At 35.5% G+C, this 25,080-nt stretch overlaps 1 protein-coding gene across 1 annotated transcript in view; it reads right to left on the reverse strand.

The window, feature by feature from the left end:
* The window catches only part of LOC136846637 (uncharacterized), a 228,212-nt gene that overhangs the window by 96,565 nt on the left and 106,567 nt on the right, over positions 1-25,080 (reverse strand). The gene's annotated exons all lie outside the window — the stretch shown is intronic.

The following is a 25,080-nucleotide window of genomic DNA, read 5'->3' on the forward strand; positions in this document are numbered from 1 at the left end:
CTAAATAAAAAAAAATAATACAAATTTGAATAAGGCTGTTCAGTTCTATTTCGGTGCCGGTTTACAAATACAGCCTGAAGGTTACGAGTTTACATAAGGTTTAGACATATCCGGTTATGAAACCCCGCTCACCCGTAGGATACGAGAGCAAATACTACAATGTAGAGGCAACACGAACTAGTGAAAAGCAGCACACACCGCTAAAATACAAGAGGAAATTTGCGATACTTCTCTTCACACTAACTTTTGATGAAATTCTTCAGGCAATGAAAACGACTTGAATTTTACACTAGCAAAATTTCCTACGGTCGGTGGACATCCCAAAAGTCCTTCATAAAATTTCCTACGGTTGGTGGACATCCCAAAAGTCCTTTATACAATTTCGGGTCGATAAAATTTCCTACGGTTGGTGGACGCCCCAAAAGTCCTTTATACAATTTCGGGTCGATAAAATTTCCTACGGTTGGTGGACGCCCCAAAAGTCCTTTATACAATTTCGGGTCGACAAAATTTCCCACGGTTGGTGGACATCCCAAAAGTCCTTTATACAATTTCGGGTCGACAAAATTTCCTACGGTTGGTGGACATCCTAAAAGTCCTTTATTATAAAATTTCGGGTCGATGCCTCGTGAGTTTCGCGTCCTTCAAATTCTGGATATTCCACCTCTTCGGCTTCCCTGAAACATTTAATTGAGGCCTTTCTCTTGAATTTCACTGTAACCATTGATCACTGTTGTTCTTAATCACGGTTTTTCTTCGTTTACAATATTGATGAAAGGCATTTCCGGATAACAATTGTATTGTATTGTATGATGGTGGCTCATTCTACGCTGGTTTCCCAGTGCATTGTCATGGAGAAAGTTCAAAGGAATGTTGGCACTGGAAGGAATAACTATGCAACCCCCCAAACATAGCGTATCACATTCTACAATGACAGCCTCATTAACACGACTAAATGTCTTGATATAACAATATGTTCTTAATGACTACTATTACTCGAATTTCGACAGGGAACTCTACAAAATAAGCATTTGGAGAGAAGACTCAAATAAATGTGGCGCTTCCTGGCAACAAGGAAACTTAAAAGTAACAGAGTGCTTCAATGAAGCAGAAGCTGGAATCGAACAGACCGTCGTTTCCAGATTGTCGATCACGACTCTGCTGACCTCCAGCCTTCCCTAACAAGTTCCTCGAAGGAGAACCATACTGAATACGAGTACCAGCGACAAGGATTTCAGAGTTACTAATATGACAAGAAATATGAGGCCGTCATTGTTCATAACAAGAATTACATCAGCGTTTGAAAGAGACTCAAACTGGAACACGATTCCCAGAATATCTACTACTGTCATGGTTATGATTCCTGGTTTGTTTCTTTTTTAAGCAAAAGCAGCTTCTCCTACTAAAGCTGGCTCAATAAATGAGTACGCCACTTATGCTGCTGAAGCAAGGATGATCCTTGGGTGCGGAAAACTTCATCTATACATCAGCCGCTCATTGTTATCCAGAGCAAAATCTAATCGCTGTATGGTTTATTTAGTAGCTAGCTGATGAGGGAGTCACTTGAATATATTATCCCAAATTTCCTTTCGTCAGAGCGCCCGGTTGCATTTTCCCGAGATGTGACCGAGCGCCGGGGGCTTTCCCTGAAAAAAAGCGGGACGCCACATCTTAAAAACTAACCATAGGATTTTACTGAAAATAATCTCAATATGTTTCCCACGCCAAAATAACATGCCAGCTACGAGTCCGGCCTAACCTAACCTAAACTAAGATAGGGGCGTGGCAAAAAAATCGGGGTTGGTGCAATACTAGTATACATCTCAGGAATTTGCAGTCCGGTTCCTCTTATCCTGTTCTCACACATCAGTTTTCACTCGGTTCCTCAAAACTCTGAGATTCCATCTAACACCTGGCGACAGTTTATACTTCGATACTTTCGCTCTCAGTTTTTTTTATGACGTGACCTGAGTTTGGTTGGCTCGCTTACGCTTACACTGAGATCTTCTCAAAACTTTTTCGGATGCAACCCTGTACCCTTTTTCTTTCCTGCTCACTTGGCGTCTGGTTCTTTAAACATGGAACTGCACTTTACCTCTACGTCATGTTTTATTTCTTGTTCCTTCCTTTTTCTGAAATTCTTATGTCTTCCTTGAAGTTTCGCTACTGACACCTTCCTCCCCGTATGAGGGGCGGGTAGTATTACTTAAGGTTCTTAGCAGCGTCCCTTCGGGCCCTTGCCACAACCCCTTCCATTCCCTTCACTGTACCTCCGTTCACATTCACTCCCTTCCATCTTACTTTCCACCCTCTCCTAACAACTGTCTCATAGTGCAACTGCGAGGTTTTCCTCCTGTTACACCTTTCAAACCTCCTTTACTCTCGATTTCCCTTTCAACGCTGAATGACCTTACAGATCCCAGCGTTTGGCCTGTGGCCTAATTTTATATTCCAATTCCAACTGACAACTTTCTCTGTTTCCATGCTGTCTAAAAACACTCCCGACTAGAAACTATTTTAATTACCACTTGCATTTGTTCTACATTCACCTTCATTCGTTTTGGCAGCCCCTTTATCGGTCCTGATAAGGTCCATCTGACGATTCTTTTTCACTTATCACATAAAGTTTATAGTTTAAAAAAAAAACTTAATTTTTACTTTAATAACAGTTTTAGAATAGGCGTCTACATATTTCACTGAATATCTCAGGGTTTTCTAATGTTTCAGATACCCGGAGCACCTTACTGAATTTTCGTCCACGTGTCAAGCAACACTTTGCCCTGAAATTACAAGCAATATGCACCAAAGTTCAGTGCCCTTTCCACTGGAGTTGTTGTAACGTAATATTATGTCTGCAGAATTCGTATCACTTGCTTTCCCAAGCTGATGGCTGCTCACTTACCACTATTTTACGTGCCAGCTTAATTCTGCCTCAATTGAAGGTTTCCATCCGTTCGTCTTGTTATTTTCGTTTTTCTAACTTATGACTTATCGAGGAGCTTTACTTTAAAATACCTCGGAAAATTATAGGTAGCTATGCAGAAGTTTCATGAGGCATGATGAATAAACGATTCAGTAAGTTTATGTGGAAGACATAAAATGAAGGAGAATTACTCTTTAATTCATGTTATTTGTAATCATGTTCACCATAACTATCTGGACGTACCCTTTTAACAGTTTTTTTTTCTGTCTTCAGTAAGTGACTGTAATATGAAGCTATTTATTCAATGGCAGGTTTTCACTAACAATTTTCACCGAGACATCACGTAATTATTAGAGATCTTTGGCTGATGATTTTCAAGGATTGAACTGCTATTCGCAGATAAACTGTTTATATACTTAATAACATTATAGATGAGAGTGACATCACATTTCCCTCCTACAAATAGGCGTTTTAAGAATACTTCACATCATTTCACATCCCTTCACCCACGTCACCCACAAGCGTAAGTCTGCATCTTAAACATTCAAATATTTTTCACACCAATACTGGCCAAATCCGTTTGAGGCTTCAGCCGTGGCAGATGGATTTGCTCGATACACTCGCGAAAGCCCGTGACGTCACGCCGCCGGACGAGTGGTGGCAGCGGCGGGACAGAAGCTTGCATAGATACACTGGGTATGACGCAAGAATTTCACGTCCTCGAATCTCCGCAAGAAGAATGCACGTTAAAGGAACTTTCAGTAACTCTTGTGGTTTCTTAACCTTTAGAATTTTTTTCGCTCTTTTAAAATCCCTTTGTACATTAATCCAGGGGTGTGTTAAAAACCTAACTACGATAAGTTTTCGGAATATTTTTTTTTCTTTTGCAATTTACATCATAGCGTTATCTACTTTAAACGTCTGTGGAGAAATTTTTGTTCTTTACGCTTGATCTTGACTGGGTCCTAAACAACATTAAATTTCTCATAGTTCTCTAATTAGCTTTAAATTTATAACTATTACGTAGAGTTCATACTTATTTAGGTCTCTCATCAGTTGTGAATAAGTATAATGAAATGGGATTTCTTTTTGTTATTCGTATTTCTGTCGCACGAATTATTAATCAAGAGAGGGCGGCACAGTTATAAATGAGGATTTTCAAAGATGCACGTTTTCTTCATATATACACATACATGCAAATGTGCATATATACACATACTTATCCATAAATATTAAGCCAAACGCTTCACTTAATGTCGAATTATCTATACCTTGGGGTCGACCAACACCCAAGGGGAACAATTACTGATGAGTTCAACTGTCCCAGCCAGGATTCGAGCCAGTTCCCATGGGTTAAATACAGTGATTTACGGTTCACTTCACTATTCAACTATTAAGAGATATCGACTCTGCTGTACATATTCCCGTCGAATTCAGGTTCCGCACTTAGAATCGATATCAGTCCATCTCCGCCACGACAGATGATTGGTATGCTTGTGAAACTTAGCCAGTTACGAAGCTTTGTCATTTATACACAAGTGTGTATAACCGACAAAACTACATATGCATATGCACGTATATGCATACACAAACATATGTGTATTATATGTATGCATATGTACTTTTATATATATATATATATATATATATATATATATATATATATATATATATATATATATATATATATATATATATATATATATATATATATATATAAAAGGAAGCGCTCGCAGGAAACGGTGAAAGTAATGACCGCAGACCCAAACTAACTCTGGGCAAATACAAGGAGGAGGCACTTCAGAACGCCACAGATCACTACTCTTTAAGAGTAGACGAACGAGAGGAAATCATCCGGCTAAACTGACCGCACAGCGCAAGGACCGACGGACATTCCAGGCGTTCAAGTGAACGAATCGGAAACGAAAACTAGAGCTGCAAATCGGTCTGTTTTCGGAACACCACCCGTCAAAGAACGACGAGGATGATGTCAATGTTACTACTGGAGAAAGGAATCTGCAAACCCTCTAACCAGGCATCTGAAACTCTATCGCGGGAAGCAAATTCCCGAGATATATGCTAGTATTGCACCAGCCCCGGTTTTTTTCCATGCCCCTAGGTTACGTTAGGTTGGGTTAGGTCAGGTTAGATTTAATTCTCGACAGTAATTTGGGTATGGGAAACACAATGAAATTATTTTCAAGAAAATTCTATGGTTAGTTTTTAAAATTGCGTCCTGCTTTTTTCATGGAAAGGTCTCTCGGGACTCGGTCGCGTCTCGCGATAATGCTCGCGGAGAGGGGCCCCTGCTGAAATGTAAGAGACAAAAGGTTTTCAAGTTCTTTGCACATATATCCTAGGATTTGTAACTTCAGAACGACATGATGTTAAAAATGTCAATTTCATTGCATTACAAGTCTCTCCGTGAGTGACTACCACTGAATGGCAGACAATGTTTATAGCACCCCGTAACATTGCCAAGTGCGGTGGAATGGGGCTTGACACCCTCATGCCACAATTCACTGCTCAGAATTACTTAGCAGACCTCAACTCTGCTTTACTGAGCGATTATGGGTGACAATGAGGCCCGAGAAGATCACGGGCTCAGTGTGCGTAACTGGACCATCAGCAAATAAAATATACGAACATAAAAATGATTTAATTTCCCTTTACAACAGAAAATATATATATATATATATATATATATATATATATATATATATATATATACATATACACACACATATATGTGTGTACTTATATATATGTATACATACATACATACACACACATATATATATATATATATATATATATATATATATATATATATATATATATATATATATATATCTGTATATACATATATACATATATATGTGTGTGTACATAACTGAGGTATTACAGGTGAGAGGTAAATTCATCAGATCACGATAAGAGAACTTGAGCATACGCACGAACCAATAATGCAAATAATATCAACGAATCTTACATCATACCTGACGTTAGACCTACCTCTTGGAATAAACAGGGCCAATCGGAGGCCGCCAACCTCCGCCAAGGTGAGCAATCCACGCCTCGAAAGATTATACTTCCCCTAAAGTTACGTTTCCATCTCTCCCAATATCTAATAATTTATTACCAGTCTCGAGCCCAACATGGCAAAATTTTCGCCAAAATCGGCAAATAATTTTTCCGTAAACCTCCTCACAAACACTTAAACAAACAGAATGAAAAACACAACATCGTATTTGGGGGGTAATAACGTATTCCGTGAAACCTATCCATAACATGTCTGGGTAAAATTCATACAAAGTTTGCAAATGTACACGGCGGATACAGGCTCGTTCGATAATAATAAAAGTCGTTTTGCATATATTGGAAACTGTTTCTCGATGCACTTGGAAAGCAAAGAACCGTGCTTGGTTGTGCAAATAACAGGTGGTATGTATACCATCATTCTCAGTATGAGAGCCAGCGTAAATCCATATGGAACTCGGGGCAATATGTGTTTGTTTATGCTTCCTTGGTTGATCACGGATCGTCCAGTATCATTATACACACACATACATACAGAAACAAACACACACACACACACACACACACACACATATATATATATATATATATATATATATATATATATATATATATTACACATGTATATATATATATATATATATATATATATATATATATATATATATATATATATATATATATATCTCAAGAAGCTCTTACCAAATGAATATGGAAACACTTCTGCAGTTCTAGAAGCCATGTCAGAAGAGGAGCAGACACTCAGTCAGAACAGGTTGATCAGGTAGATTATATACGAATCTGCTGGAGAACTATGATACGGAGTAACAAGGCCGGAAGCTTGGATTTCGGGTGAGCTCAGGGATGCAATCAAGAAGAGACAAATTAAAAAGGTACAAACAGGCAAATTTCACGAAGGAAATAAAGGACGCTATGTAGAAAGTGCTACGAACCCAAGTCTAGCTGGTGAAGCTCAACTAAGACCAAGGGCAGACAAGAGAGAATCCTTGGGCAAACAGGCTGATGACGCTGACGGAGTGTTGTATTCGGGAAGTGCTATAGGTGTCAGCGTAGCATAGAATTATTAATGAAACATCCATGGGTGTAAAGCGAAAGATGACATACCTGTCAAACGGAGGGATGGGTTAATAATAACACTATAAGAAGAAGGAAGACAACGCTCAGTAGAACATTTTTTGGAGCTCATGAATAACAGATATGAGGCAGATAAGTCGACTGATATACCAAGGGCTAACGGAGGCCTGACTGTGCTAATGAGTGAATTCACAGCTTTTGAGGTGGAATCTATAGTGAAGAGAAATAGGTATGGAAAAAAAACAGACTTTGATGGAACCACTGCAAAGATCTCACCTTGTTTAACTAGACTGTTTTACAGAATATGGAATGAGGAAACAGTCTGTCGACTGGGAACTGGAAGCCACAACTAAGGTACCAAAGATATGTCTGTTCTAATGGCCATATTCAGTTTACTTATTACTCTCAGTAGCCTGGAGAAAGAAATTTCTGAAAAGATTAGGTAAGGCAGCAGTTGCACAGATCTATTATTTGTGTTAATACATTATGCAGCAGAGTAAGGATTTTTAAAACTCCCCTGCTGATGGCTTTTGTTGATCAAGATAAGGCATATGATAGCGTCCACAGGCCAATTTTATGGAAGGTCTTGTGTCACTATGGCGTTTGTGTTAAATATGTAAAGCTAATTAAAATGTTCTATAAACGAAGTAGTTGCAAAGTTAATACTGATGGGGTGCTGTCAAATGATTTTACAGTAAATAATGGGATGCTACAAGGGGATGTATTTCACCTTCGCTGTTTGCCCTTCAAGTAGATTTTATAGTGAAAAAAGTACTCGGAGATGGAACCGAGTGTTTAGATTGGAGCAACCATAAAAAGTTAACAGACTTAGACTTGGAATGTGCAGATTATGCTTTCTTACTCAACAAAACCCCACAAGGTTTACCTTGCTTAACAGAATGAATCATAAGCACAGAGATACGGAGCTGAAAATATATCTAAGAAAAACAGAAGTACTGAGGACAAAGTATGCACGAAGGGATTGCATAACATATACGAAGAAAGGATTAACGAGGTTGATCTTTAAAATATTTAGAAACAATGATATCCAACAAAGGTTCTCTTGAGTGAAAGTGAATGAAAGGCAAATCAAACAATGGGCACGCTGAATAACATTTGAAAATCAAAAAGATTATATAAGAAAAATAAGATTACAATAAGCCAATAGCAATGCGATCGGTATAGCTATAGAGATAAAAACGATATCTAAAATATTTTTCTGATTTGAAGATAAAGCTTTAAGAAGAATATTAGCATTCAGAGGGCAGTATAGAGTTAGAAATTATACCCTAGGGGAAAAACACGGAAGTTACATATGTAGATAATATATGTCATGATGAATGAGATGGAGATGGCTTGGGCATGTCCTTCGCACAACCCAAGGGAGAACAGTACGTGATAGTGTCAGCTGGGCATCTCTGGGCACCAGGAAAGTTGGCAGACTCTGACTTACTGGGATGAGAACTTTGAAAAGGGGAGCTGGAGATGAATGGAGATTCGTGGAATATGAAGCGCAGGAAAGACATGAATGGTGGAATTTCACAAGGGCTGTTTTCGTCACTGGCCGTTGGGGTGTGTATATATATATATATATATATATATATATATATATATATATATATATATATATATATATATATATATATATATATATATATAGAGAGAGAGAGAGAGAGAGAGAGAGAGAGAGAGAGAGAGAGAACTTTATACACACACAAACACTACCCAAGCACGCAAGCATCTGTCTGTCTATCGATCTATCCATCTTTCTTTCTATCTATCTATCTATATATACAGAGAGAGAGAGAGAGAGAGAGAGAGAGAGAGAGAGAGAGAGAAAGAGAGAGATGCAAACAATGCCTGTCTGTTATTAGCTCCAAGCTCAAACTCTTTCTGTGACACCAATATCAGTCTGTGGAAGTAGGTCAAGGCCACCTTGTAGCCTGCTAGCATTTGGGGCTGATTTATTCGTTAATAAATTTCCTGTTATCGAAGGACATTTTAATTTCCTTACCCTCTTTTGCTGTTTCGTTTCCCTTTTCTCTACCTCTGTTGATTAAAATATGGCTTTCAGGAATTTTGGCTACATAAATGGGAAACGGGTTAATCCTTTAATGGAAGGCTATTTTTGTCGTGTGCATATTTCTCGTTTCCCATTTTAGATTTCTAACCTCTCCGTTTCAACCACGGCCTGTCCATCCACGAGTTACTTTCTTCTCACTCTCTCTCCCCTATTTTTCTTTTTTTATCATATTCCTCTCTCCTTCCCACGGTCCTTGTCTTCTGGTCTTTCTCCCTTTAAATTCTGACTGAATCTCCGTTGGACCTGCGAACTTGTCGGCAGAGGTGGTTGCTGGTAGTGGGCGTTCATCCAGGCTTCTCTCTCTCTCTCTCTCTCTTTCACCCTTCTCTCTCTCTCTCTCTCCAGCAGAAGGCGTGGGCGGCGGAGCAGAGTGCGAGAGTTTGTGTGGGTGGGATACAGGTCTCCACCAACTCAACGGCAGCATTGCTCTGGAGTGCCAAGCTTGTGCTTCTATCACATCCACACACACACATACGCCTCCTTCGGAGCAATAGTTCCATAACTGTTTTCTAGGACAAATTAGACGTCTTCCTTCCTTCTGAACAGTCTATCTAGACGTCTAATCACCATCTAGTTCTACCTGATTCTGTTTACCTAGATCCTACGACTCCTAACCTCAATTATTTTTTCGTATCGTTCGCGTCCATTTTTCCCCTTCCTTCCTCCTCCTCCTCCTCCTCTTCGCGGTGTTCGCCAGATTCCTTCCTTCGTTTCCTTCATCGATTTTCATTCGTTTTTGCATTTCAGGTAATTCGAGAGTATCCCGAGAAGGGGAAGACAGGAGCAGTAGCAGGAGAAGCAGGAGAAGCAGCAGGGTCGGAGTGACACCAAAGCGTCGACTTGGTTTTGCAAGGGGCTGCCGTTAACAGGTCAATAGGATCGACACACCCACACGGACAGACACGGCATCCCAAGCACAAACTTCGAGCTTTTGTGAGGACACGGACACTTACTTCATAACACACGCTTGCCAATAACTCGTATGTACACACACATACGCAGACGACAGCGACAGGCATCTATATTAATCCACAACACGACCATACACACATGCACAACCCGTTCACACTTGGGACATAGGACATGCACACGATGCATGCACGAAAACGAACATATGCATACACATGATATACACACACACACATACTTCGTAAATGAATACGTAGGCTCATCCAGCGAGGATACACTTGCACAAAAGAGAAACACACAGAAATACACTCTGATGTGTACATAAAACATTTCCAACGTCTTAGAGCACACCCACCCACACACACACACACACACACAAACATTTATATGTATGTATAATTATATATATACATATATACATGTGTATATACACATACATAACATGCATGCATAAATACACACGCAGACACACATATATACAGTATAAATATATATACACACACACACACACACACACACACACACACACACATATATATATATATATATATATATATATATATATATATATATATATATATATATATATATATATATATATATATATATATACACAATAGGTAAACATGAACACGCACCTAACAGTAAACAAATGTTTTCATACACAAACGCATAGTGGAATCCGCTAAAACCACTTAACACGCTCTCAAATACGCATAATTTTTTTAATGATTCACATTTATCCACACATACAACCTGCAAAGCCAACAGGCTATTTCAGTGTACATAGACGCCTACACAGACAAGCTCTGACGTCATCAGGACTCCAGTGACAAACCGAAGCAGCGGCCCCTCCCCCCTCCCCTCTCTCTCTCTCTCTCTTGGTTCCCGTTCTTTCATTCCGGTTCCTTAATCTGCCAGAAGTAACAGACGTCAGAACTGAGAGGAATCAACCGTTTTCGAAAACTTTGTTTTCTATTTCCATCTTGTTTCTTACATAAAGCGCCCCCCCTCTCTCTCTCTCTCCCTCTCTCTCAATAAAAGATCAATACTTTCCCGAATATTCTTGAGACCTATTAACTCATGGAAACCTATTCCCGATTTATTTTGCACGCAGGTGAAGGCGACTTCGATCGGTGAACGAACCAGCGACTTGTATCTGTACAGTCTCCAACGACTGTCACTTTTTCGGCTCCATTCTTCCCCACAAAAGGAAGACGAATTTCCCACACCCGCCCCCCCCTTTTCAACTCTTTATTCTCCCACAGACGTTTTGGGGCGAATTTCTCCATTCTCAGTTCTTCTTCCTAACAGGAATATGAATTTCTCCATTCTACATTTCCCCTACTACGAAATCATTCTCCCACAGACGTTTTAAGGCGAATTTGCCCATTCTCAGTTCTTCTACCTAACAGGAATATGAATTTCCCTATTCTACATTTTACCCCACATACGAAAAAAAAAGATTAATCGCCTGTTCTCCATATTCTTCCACACAAGAGAAAGGCGAATTTCTCTATTCTTTGCCACACAATCATCACCACAGACGAAACTCTGCAACACTCGTCGAAGTCCAACGCAGAAGAATTAAAGAGAGGTGAGAGTTCTCGTTTGCCAAGTGGAAGAATACGACATTGAAAGTGCATTTTGGCCGCGGGGGGACGCTGAGTGTGTGTTCGTATTATTTTTTATATCGATTTCTTCATTGTTTGACTCGAATTCTATGAAGAAGAAGAGCTGAGCAGTAGATCCGGAAGATATAATAAAACGAAATCAGACAACAGACTTTATGAAACAAACTAAGAAAAAGGGTATCTTGAACGGTGAAAATATCTTTTTTTTATTTTTACACAAATTTTGTTAAAAGTGAATATAACGGACGCCATTTTATGCTATATAACCGATATACAATTTTTTAAAATAAGTTTGTAATTACTCTTCATTGCCTCTACTTCTAAGAAGGACCAGATAACAAACCTTATGAGGAAAAAATCGATCGATCAGACGAACGAAAGTGGAGCAACAATACCTTAGTTTTTATGTAATCTGTATTTTTAGAATCTCAGTAAACACATACACATTTACGTGTACACACACACACACATATACTGTATATATATATATATATATATATATATATATATATATATATATATATATATATATATATATATATATATATATATATACTGAATATATAAATACATTCATATAATTTATATACATAAACAAAACCCACACACACATACACATGCATACATACATACACGCATACACACACACACATATATATGTATATATATCACACGAACAGCGATAGCTTCAGCAAGAAGTCCCTTATCGATGCAGCATAATAACGGCGTCTTAAGGTTCCTTATCGCCATCCCAGGCGAGCGCTAAGCGATGACGGACGGAGAGTCTCCGCTCAATCAGCGACCTGTGAATTTAAGCCCCGGTATCTTCTTATTACCAGCTTACGTTCCTGGGAGTCTCCCCGTCAAAACTTACCGTGGTCCATTTCCCAAACAACAGATCAAATCGTACTGACAGTCTTGTCGAAATGTTAACATAAATCAAAGAATCTTTTGAAAAACTTGTCGAAATGTTAACATAAATCAAAGAATCTTTTGAAAAACTTGTCGAAATGTTAAAATGAATCAAAGAATCTTTTGAAAATCGTGTCGAAATGTTAGAATGAATCAAAGAATCTTTTGAAAATCGTGTCGAAATGTTAAAATGAATCAAAGACGAGCTTCACAAATTTGCCATATAATATTCCAGTAGAAAAATCTTGTCGAAATGTTAACATAAATCAAAGACGATTTTGAAAATCTAGTCGAAATGTTAAAATGAATCAAAGACGAGTTTCACGAATTTGCTTTATATTCCAGTAGAAAGATCTTGTCGGAATGTTAAGATAAATCACAGAATCATTTGAAAATCTTGTCGAAATGTTAAAATGAATCAAAGACGATTTTCACAAATTTGATGTGTAATATTCCAGTGGAAAAATCTTGTCGAAATGTTAAAATGAATCAAAGACGAGCTTCACAAATTTGATATAGAGTATTCCAGTAGAAAAATCTTGTCGAAATGTTACCATAAATCAAAGAATCTTTTGAAAATCTTGTCGAAATGTTAAAATGAATCAAAGACGAGTTTCACGAATTTGCTTTATATTCCAGTAGAAAGATCTTGCCGGAATGTTAAGATAAATCAAAGAATCATTTGAAAATCTTGTCGAAATGTTAAAATGAATCAAAGACGGTTTTCACAAATTTGCTATGTAATATTCCAGTGGAAAAATCTTGTCGAAATGCTAAGATAAATGAAATAATCTTTTGAAAATCTTATCGAAATGTTAAAATAAATAAAAAACGATTTTCACAAATTTGCTATATGATATTCAAGTAGAAAAACCTTGTCGAAATGTTAAAATAAATCAAGGACGATTTTCATAAACCTGGAATATATTATTCCAGTTTCCCCAAAGACATTGTGGTAATTTTGACATGAGGTTTTTCATCTGATTCGGGCCGCGAGAGATATTTCGCACTTAAAATTGTTACAAAAGTGGAAATATATCTTTTACTATTATTAGCGTTAATCTGTAAAACAATTCAGTTTTACTCGGAATCATTAACACTTGAATGCAATATATTGTGTATATATATATATATATATATATATATATATATATATATATATATATATATATATATATATATATATATATATGTATGTATGTATATATACTGTATATATGTATGTATATATATGTGTATGCATTTGTGTAAGTATATATATAAATATATACATAGATACATATATATTTTATGCATACACAAATATAGGTGCTATACACCTCTTTGTGTTCACCGCTTATCATCGTCCACCTTCATAAACAATTCTCTTTTTGAACTTACCGAGGTAGACGCATTGAAATCTGCGCGTACAAATTCGCGTACTTCCGTAATCAAATTCAGTGCAGATGAAGTTACAGACTAGTGTCCTTCTGTCGACCTTATCGACGACCAACATCGCTAAACCAATTAAGGGCCGAGATTAAACCCCGTCTTAGTGACGCTGTTGTTATTAATTATTATGGAGCTTTCTGCTATACAGAAAAAAAAACTGGCAGACTCCATAAAGCGAAGATTTAGTGAATGACGAACGCGGAAATCAGAGAATGTACAAGCAGGTCTCTACGTAAAAGGGTGCTTAGATACGCGCGGACGCACACGTGTGTGTATTTGCGTGTGTGTATGTATGTATGTATGTATATAATGTATATACACATATAAATATATATAAACATATGTATAAATATATATATATATATATATATATATATATATATATATATATATATATACAATATAATATAATATAATATAATATACACCAACACACACACACACATATATATATATATATATATATATATATATATATATATATATATATATATATATATATATAAACAGTTACTCCACCTTAATCAGAATGCATTAATTTATATATATATATATATATATATATATATATATATATATATATATATATATATATATATAAATAATAAACAGTTCCTCCGTCCCAATCAGAATGCAGTAATTCTCTGTGTTAGCGGAATGGTTCCAGGTACTAAGTGGAAATAACAATTATGACACAAAGGAATATTTTTTAGTATTTCAGGGAGCCTTCCAAAATGAAACAATTCAAACTTCAAGAGCAAGTGTTTCGCGTATTAAATATACACTACAAATACAACAGTCACAATGCTATGAAGAATTTCCCATGTTTTAGGAGGATGAACTAAGCACGTTACTGAACGTGGAAAATATTACAAGTATGCAACGATTACATAAGTACTACTAGGAAATAGTACTCCAGCGCATTCAGCTCATTTTACCATTGCAGTCTGAACCTTGCCATTGCAAATATTCCTAAAGCTGAGGAAAGACTTTCCGACGAGAGACACGGAATGAGGAAACGAGGAAACAGAGGAAAATTTTAAAGTTACCTACGCGTGGACTGTCAAAATCCAAACATATACCGTTAATGTGAACGTAAATGTGCTTTCAAAACAACACATGAAAAAAAAATCACATTATTCTTAACCCGATTTTCACAACTTGAAAATTTCTAAGTACTCTATAATTTATTTATTTGTTTTTCATTTTCTCTATTTATTTTTTTTTCTGGTGACGAATATCATCCTCGACCATGTCTTTGCCTCACGGTTTGGTTGATTGATTTATAGATTTCAGGGATATTTGCCAAGCACTTGGGCAACTATGGCCATTAAGATAAAAAAAATAAAATCCTTGACTCACAAAAGTACCTTACGAAGCAACTTCTAACATAAAATAGGGCTGAGCTGGTTCCCGCCGGCCGTATGTGTCGACTCAGTTGCCTTATTTACGATAACCAGAGGGCTTCTGGGAAAAATTCTCTGCAATATATTTATCTGTTAGTAGATTTATATTCTTATAAATCTTTATTCTACTCTGGCCGCCCCCCACTCTCGTCTCTTGGATTTTTTTTTATCTCTTTCTGTGGAAGCACTGTGCAACAAGTTAATGGTGTTTTTGGTTGGTTGCACACGTATTTGTTCCGAGTATTTCATGTAATTTATGCACTCACTGATTTATCTTTAGTTTCGTGTTTATTGTTTTTCCGTTTTTCCTCTACTCGATGCATTCTCTTTACATCTTCACATTATAATGCGCGCTCATTTCTGAGGGGGACTGCCAAAGCAATATTACCGAAACTGTGGGTTGTTTCGTATAGGTCACATATATATTAATAATAATAATAATAATAATAATAATAATAATAATAATAATAATAATAAAAGTTTTCCACTGTTCTGATTTTGAGCAGCCCACTGACGAAAGAAGCTAGAAACTGCTGTTTTATCTCTTACAGGACGCGACACGCTTTCCTGAATGTCTTTTTTCCCTTTTCGGTTTTCATACTCCTCGTTTTCGCTTTTGTATTGTACCCCTTTATCTTTCGATGTCAACATGGGGAGTAATACGTTTCTAACAACGAATAAAAAAAAAATTTGGAAAATAAACTACAAAAATCAACATAGCTGCACAGTGCTAAACAGCATTTCGATATTAGTATCAGTACACTGATCGATACGGCTTGTACGTTGGAATTCTCCTACCCACTACTTTTCCCTAGATACAGCCTCTCTCGCTGTCTGTCTGTCTGTCTTTCCATCCCCCTGCCTAGGTTTCTCTCTCTCTCTCTCTCTCTCTCTCTCTCTCTCTCTCTCTCTCTCTCTCTCTCTCTCTCTCTCTCTCATAAAAACAAGTATATAAAGTAATAGCGTCCATTTAAAAGAGTAAGCCAGTTCTATGGCGGCATTGAAAGTTATCATAGATCCCATGCTACGGACGTTGGAACAGGTTATATGGCGTTACCTGCTTCAGGTCAGTTGTGACCCATACTTCTGGTCAGTTGTGATCCCTACTTCAGGTCAGTTGTGACCCATACCTCAGGTCAGTTGTGATCCCTACTTCTGGTCAGGTGTGATCCCTACTTCAGGTCAGGTGTGATCCCTACTTCAGGTTATTTGTGACCCCTACTTCAGGTCAGTTGTGAACCATACTTCAGGTCAGTTGTGACCCCTACTTCAGGTCAGTTGTGACCCATACTTCAGGTCAGTTGTGGTCCATACTTCAGGTCAGTTGTGAACCATACTTCAGGTCAGTTGTGAATTGTGACCCCTACTTCAGGTCAGTTGTGACTCCTACTTCAGGTCAGTTGTGACCCCTACTTCAGGTCAGTTGTGAAGCCAGGTCACTTTTAGTTCATCGATTATTCATGTCCCACTTCGAAAGATCAGAACAAAAAGATAGAGAGTAGAGATGTACACTCTGCAAATGCGAAACGGTTTGAAGTGACTGAGAGACTATCTACAGTTTGATTTATTTATTTACTTAATTTTTATTTCCTTACTTTTTTTTTGCGTATGATTTAACATTTGGAAATCGATTGTAAGCGTCAGAACGAACATTTCGGTTTTTAGTTTCTGTCGTTTGTTTGAACTTTCATTTTTTTTTTCTTTGTCCTTACGATTTAACATTTGAACTTTTTTTTAAGTGTCCGAATGAACTTTTTTTGGTACTTTGATTCTGTCGTGTGACTGGACATCTGGGAGGTGATTTTTTTCGTCTGAATGAAATATAGAAATGATTTTAGTTGTCTGAAATTAAATTTGAAAACTATTTTTGTCGTCTGAATGAACATCTGGAAACTGATTTCAGTCGTCTGAATGAACATCTGAAAATCTTTTTAGTTATTTGCAAGAATTTCTAAAAACCGTTTTTCGCCGTCGACTGAACAACTGAAAACTGTGTTGTCTGAAAGAGGGTTTGAAAAATGTTTCAGACGTTTGCAGGAATTTTTAAAAATCGGTTTTGCCATCCAACTGAACATTCGAAAACTGTGTTGTCTTGAATGACGGTTTGAAAATCCTTTTAGTCGATTGCAAGAATTTTTTAAAATCGTTTATTGCTGTCGGACTGAACACCTGAAAACTGTGTAGTCTGAAAGAGGGATTGAAAAATGTTTTAATCGTTTGCAAGAATTTCTAAAACTTGTTTATGTTTTCTGGCTGAACAACTGAAAGATATAACTCTCGTCTGAATGAACACTTGCAAGAGGCCTTTTGCAGATAACTGTAAAACTGTTCTAGTTGAATGACTGCCCATTTCAAACTTGTTCTTGTAGCCTGACTGAACATTTGAAAGTTATTTTTGACCTCTGAATGAGGGCAGCTTTTTAAAAAATTTTTTTTTTATATGCACAGCTTTTGATAGTTTTTTTTTAATGTGCACAGCTTTTGATAGTTTTTTTAAGTCTCAGTGAACGCTTGAAAGTTTTTTCTCATCTCCATCATGGAATATAAAAACAGTTTTACTTAGATGAAGGAAGATTTAAAGGTCAATCTGGTCATGCAAATTAATAACTAAGAATTTTGACTCGATGAATGGAAGTTTAAAAGCTGTTTTATAGTGTGTCGGCAGACTAGGTATTGCCTTTCGTTTGATAAAGCACTGATGTTTTTAATACCAAGAACCCTGAAGTATTTTTTTCCACTCAAATAAATTTAAAAGATATACATATATATATATATATATATATATATATATATATATATATATAACATATATATATATATATATATATATATATATATATATATATATATATATATATATATATATATATATATATATATTTACGAGGAGAAAAAATGAGCAATCATATTTTAAACCCCAACGAATATTTAAAGGAATACTCATCAGACGCATTGATTTATCGGGTAAAGCAATAAATATACGGATTGTATCATTATTTGTCATGCCCGTCGACCAATTCTGGAAAAAGGTTGCGTCATTTCTAATATTCTTAAATTATATTAAAGATAATTTAGATAATGGGTAGAAGAACCTTAAAGAAAAATCGATGGTTTGAGCCTAAATACAAAATGATACATCCGGTAATTTTTTTTTTATTTTTTGTATTTTCTCTTTCTTACCCTGTCAGTCAATCTTGTTCTCCACAAAACTATCGCGTTTATAGTATACATGTATTTACAAAAACAAGACAGGAAAATATAAAAATAGTATACATGTATGTGCACAAACAAGACATAAGCAAATATAAAAATAGTATACATGTATGTGCACAAACAAGACACAGGCAAATAAAAAAAATAGTATAAATGTATGTGCACAAACAAGACATGGGCAAATATAAAAATAGTATACACGTATGTGCACAAACAAGACATAAGCAAATATAAAAACAGTATAAATGTATGTGCACAAACAAGACATATGCAAATATAAAAATAGTATACATGTATGTGCACAAACAAGACATAGGCAAATAAAAAAATAGTATAAATGTATGTGCGCAAACAAGACATAGGCAAATATTAAAATAGTATATATGTATGTATGTATAAGCAAATATCAAAATAGTATACATGTATGTGCACAAACGAGACAGATGCAAATATAAAAATAGTTTACATGTATGTGCACAAACTAGACAGGCAAATATAAAAATAGTATACATGTATGTGCACAAACAAGACATAGGCAAATATAAAAATAGTATACATGTAAGTGCACCAACAAGACATAGGCAAATAAAATAATAGTATACATGAATGTGCAGAAACAAGACACAGGCAAATATAAAAATAGAATACATGTGCACAAACAAGACATAGGCAAATATAAAAATAGTATACATGTATGTGCACAAACAAAACATAAGCAAATATAAAAATTTTACACATGTATGTGCACAAACAAGACATTAGCAAATATAAAAATAGTATACATGTGCACAAACAAGACATAAGCAAATATAAAAATAGTATACATATATGTGCACATACAAGACATAGGCAAATATAAAAATAGTATACATGTATGTGCACAAACAAGACATAAGCAAATATAAAAATATTATACATGTATGTGCTCAAACAAGACATAAGCAAATATAAAAACAGTATACATATATGTGCACAAACAAGACATAGGCAAATATAAAAATAGTATACATGTATGTGCGCAAACAAGACATAAGCAAATATAAAAATGGTATACATATATGTGCACATACAAGACGTAGGCAAATATAAAAATAGTATACATGTATGTGCACAAACAAGACATAGGCAAATATAAAAATAGTATACATGTATGTGCACAAACAAGACATAAGCAAATATAAAAATAGCATACATGTATGTGCACAAACAAGACATAGGCAAATATAAAAATAGTATACATGTATGTGCACAAACAAGACATAAGCAAATATAAAAACAGTATACATATATGTGCACAAACAAGACATAAGCAAATATAAAAATAGTACCATTTATGTGCACAAACATGACATGGCCAAATATAAAAATAGTATACATGTATGTGCACAAACAAGACATAAGCAAATATAAAAAGAGTATACATGTATGTGGGCAAGCAAGACATAGGCAAATATAAAAATAGCATACATCTATGTGCATAAACAAGATATAAGCAAATGTAAAAATAGTATACGTGGTATACGTAGTATATGTACGTACACAAACGAGAAACGCGAATATAACGACAGTATATATTCATTATTATTATTCAGTAGTTTAACCCTATTCATACGGAACCACCCCACAGCGTCCACTGGCTTGAAACTGAAGCTTCCAAAGAATATTGCGTTCATTAGAAAGAAGTATCAGAAGGTCATGGGAAACACACAAAGAAGAGGTCACATATTAAAAAAGAAAAAATAAAATGACAAATTAATAAATAAACAGACAAAAAAAGTAAGTAAATTATCAAATCACAAAGAGAACTGTATTAAAGTAGTGATGCACCGCACCTTCGCTCGAAAAACACATACGCACACAAAAATAATTATATAAGTAGGAACACAAAAACAAGACGTACTCCAACATAAAAATGTGTATCCGATATTTCTCTTAAGATGCAAGAAATCTCGGCGGATTTGCCTGCATACCCGAGAAGGCTCCGGGTATATTTCGCCGTTAAATTTGAAACTTCCTCACGTGTAATGAAGAGTTCTCATAAACGGCTCTTAAGCCTTTCATAATTCTTTCGGAAACTAGGTCACTTGCATGCGGGCAGGGTGGTCCTTTTTTCTCTCTCTCTCTCTCTCTCTCTCTCTCTCTCTCTCTCTCTCTATGATTTTTCACTCTGTCTCTATGCTTACCATGGTGTTTATATATGTGTGTTTTTGTTTATATGTGTATATTTTAATTTATTTATCGATTTATCTTTCCTGCTCCTTATTTAAATTTCTTTTTTATTCATGTTCTCTTAATTTGCTTATTTGTTTTTCATTCTTTGCAAAAATTTGGGCTTGTCCCATAAGACCTGTGTATTTCTATACATACATTCATACATACAAACATGCATTCACATACATACATACATACATACATAAATATATATATATATATATATATATATATATATATATATAATATATATATTATATATTTATATATATATATATATATATATATATATATATATATATATATATATATATATATATATATATATTATATATATATATATATATATGTACACAGACAGACAGGGAGAGAGAAAAAGAATATATATGTATAGAATTTCAAAAAGTGCTCGAAAATTATTTTTGACCTGATTTCTTCTTATCACTCATTGCTTTACCTACCATACTGATATATCTGTGCTTTCTTTCTGCATACATATTACACGCACAAATACAATATATGTATATATACTTATACATATATATATATATATATACATACATATGACTATTTATCACATCACCGTGATTCATATACATCAGAAAAGCTTCTAAACGTCCTTTAATATAAATTTGTTTTCTACCACCGGAAGTAATATATTTTTTCATATATGTTACCGAAGGGCAAGTGATAATAGTCCACCGTCCCGTGGGATCGAACCTTAAGCGACGGACGGGAATAGACTAGTGACACGCCAACCAGACTGGCTAGCGTGTCACTGAGTCCTGATTCCCAAGTCCGTCGCTGGTTCGATCCCACGGACGGTGGACTTATTATCATCCAAAATTCCCTGGTAATATATGAAAATATATTACTTCGGAGGTAGAGTGCGAATTGATATTAAAGACGTTTGTAGCTCTGAATACATATATATATATATATATATATATATATATATATATATATATATATATATATATATATATATATGATTATTATCACTTTTGTACGTGATTCATTTTATCACATTACCACAGGTGAAAAATAAGAAAGGGTGCAGGTCCTGACCGGTTTCGACTTTATTTCCAAGCCATTGACGAAGGACTGATACAGAGTGTGAGAAGTCCAAATATATATACTACAAGAACAGTACTGATGAACACACCGACCGTTAGAGGCTCCATGTCCCCACTCAGGCCGGTGTCCGAGGGTAGGAGTAGGCCTTTAAAAACTCATTTGGCTAAAATCACAATAGACTCTCAGGGGACATTGCTGATAAACAGACCATACCACCTCAGATCCACACCTGACAGGTGTCCATGGAGAGGGAGGTTGGAAACTCATTAACATTACTACCCCTCGTACTGTGTTTACAAATATGATAATCCTATTTTCATACATCTCTCTGCCTACCTTAAAGTTTAAACAATTTACAAATTTCTTTTGATATTAAAGGATCAAGTTTATACATTCCTTGACTGATATTCATATTATGGTTGTAACTTTCTTTTTTATGAAGCTAGATTCAATGATGTTTCCTTTCAGTGCATTATTAGAATATACAATCCTTTTTGCCCCCTTCCCAGTTGATAGCATGATTGTTCTCACTAACATGTACAAATATACCACTGTTCCCTTGTGCATATCTCACACATTTCTTATGTTGTTCAATTCTTTTTCCAGTAAGTTTCCCAGTTTTGGCTATAAAAGTTGTCACAAGACTTACACGAATTTTATATACACACCCTTTAATATTGTCTGGGAGTTCGATAAGTACATTTTTTCATTGTTGTATTGTTCTTAAATGCGACATTTAACACCAAAATTCTTAAAGATGGGGATATCTTTCATACTATTATTATAAGGCAGAACAAAGCAAATTTTTTGTGTTGTAAGGTTCTTTCTGGTTTTGATACATAGTCTTTTTGCCACTTCAAATGCACTGTTTAATACACTATCAGGATATTTCAATTTTTTGCCTGCATTTCTAATCTTATCTATTTCATCATCAATATATCCAGCTACATACCTGTAATGCTCTTAAAAACATAGATGAACCACTGACTTTTTAACCTTATTGCTTGTCCAGAATATTAAATGCACATAGGAAGCAATATTAGTGGGTTTCTATACACACTATATTTAAACCACTACTATTTCTTCGTATGAGGACATCCAGAAACAGTAAGCACCCATCATTTTCCATTTCATCGTGAATTTAATTGATGGTACTAATTGATTTATCTTAGTAAAAAGTTTTTTATCTTGGTTCCCTGGCCATACACAAATTATGTCGTCAACATACCTAAACCATGTTACATTGTCAGTACTGTTCTTGTAGTATATATATTTGTGACTTCTCACTCTGTATCAGTCCTTCGTCAATGGCTTGAAATAAAGTCGAAACCGGTCAGGACCTACACCCCATTTCTTATTTTTCACCTGTGGTAATGTGTGATAAATGAATCACGTACAAAAGTGATAATAATCATCAATGGATACCACGCGCCTTCCGATCTTTCTGTGTTCTTCCCCATCTTGAATATGCCGTCAGAGAATTTGCCGACGCCCTCACTCAAGCTCATACCAACAAGGAACACCTGCGGTTTTATGAATGTCCAGGATGAACAAGTGATACCAAGATCATTCTAACCAATTCCTTTGCTGAAATTAGAAGACCAACTCCCCGGTGAAATACAACATGCCATATTGGAAAACATATCAACATCAAAACATTGAAACCAAAAAGAATTTTGAAGATCTCACGAGGAAAGACGACATTTTGAAGCTTCAATACCACCAGATTGAGAGATTCCTACGTGAATATTGTCATGAAGATGAGGAATCAGTGTATCGGAAACTGAAACGGAAACACGATAATAAATGAAACTGTTGATTGAAAAGAAGCCCTTGGACCAACAAATTAAATCATGAATGTCGTCAACTTATCAAACAAACAGCTGGATAGAAATGTAACTAGTGCCTTAGGCTACGTTTTAAACTTTGCTTTATCTCCTGGCGGAAGGAACAGTGTGGAAATAACTAAAGGACTGTGTAATTTGGAAAAATATAGTGATCTAACGAATGAAGAAGGAACATGATTATGAGTGATTTATGGAAGTATGAAAAATCAGACACCAAGCAAACGTCCCCAAAAGATTTATGGTTGCTATTAATGAACTGAAAAGATAAAATATACACATGACAAAAGCAGATAAATCAGGCGCCCTTGTAATTTTAAATAAAAGTGAATATATAGAAAAAATGCAAAATCTTTTAGGTGATGATCTTTACATATAAAGAATTAAATAAGAACCTGATAGACAATGTGAATAGTGGTTTCAATAAGAAAGTGAAAACCTGTTAAAAGGTAACGAAAGCCTTATAAAGAAGTTGTGTGACCTTCCATCGCTACCATACATGTATGGTACAATAAAAACTCACAAAGCAAACTTTTCCTGCCAGGCCAATTATCAGTTCAGTTGGTTCCCATCATACAAGCTATGAAGTACTTAGTAGATATTCTCAACCCATTAGTAGGTACCATCTCAAATGCAAATATCAAGAATAATGTGGACCTGATAAATAAACTAAATAGTGTAGAGATTAATATGAACTAGCTTGTAAGTTTTGATGTTGTATCACTATTCACAAAGGTGCCAATAGATGATCTGATGAAGTTTTTATCTGAATTGTTAGAGAACACACAGCTGGATATCCCATTTTCTAAAAGTACTTTAATTGAACTGATTAAATTATGTAAAAGATTGTAAATTTGAATTTAATGTAAATTTTACTCCTCACAAAATTTTGGTATGGCAAATGGGAAACCCTCTATCCCCAGTGTTAAGTAACTTATATATGGAATTTTTTGAAAAGAAGATATTAAACAAACATAATCCCACGTAATGTAACATGTTTTAGGTATGTTGACGATATAATTTGTGTATGGCCAGGGAACCAAGATGTAAAAAAACTTTTTGCTAAAGTTAAATCAATTAGTACCATCAATTAAATTCACGATGAAATGGAAAATGATGGTGCTTTACCAGTTTCTGGATGTCCTTTCATACGAAGAAAATAGGGGTTTAAATATATGTGTATAGAAAACCCACTAATATTGCTTCCTATGTGCATTTCTATTCTGGACAAAGCAATATAGTTAAAAGTCAGTGTTTTCATCTATGTTTTTAAGAGCATTACGGTATGTAGCCCTGAATATAT

Source organism: Macrobrachium rosenbergii, chromosome 15, assembly GCF_040412425.1.
Source record: "Macrobrachium rosenbergii isolate ZJJX-2024 chromosome 15, ASM4041242v1, whole genome shotgun sequence".
NCBI lineage: Eukaryota > Metazoa > Arthropoda > Malacostraca > Decapoda > Palaemonidae > Macrobrachium > Macrobrachium rosenbergii.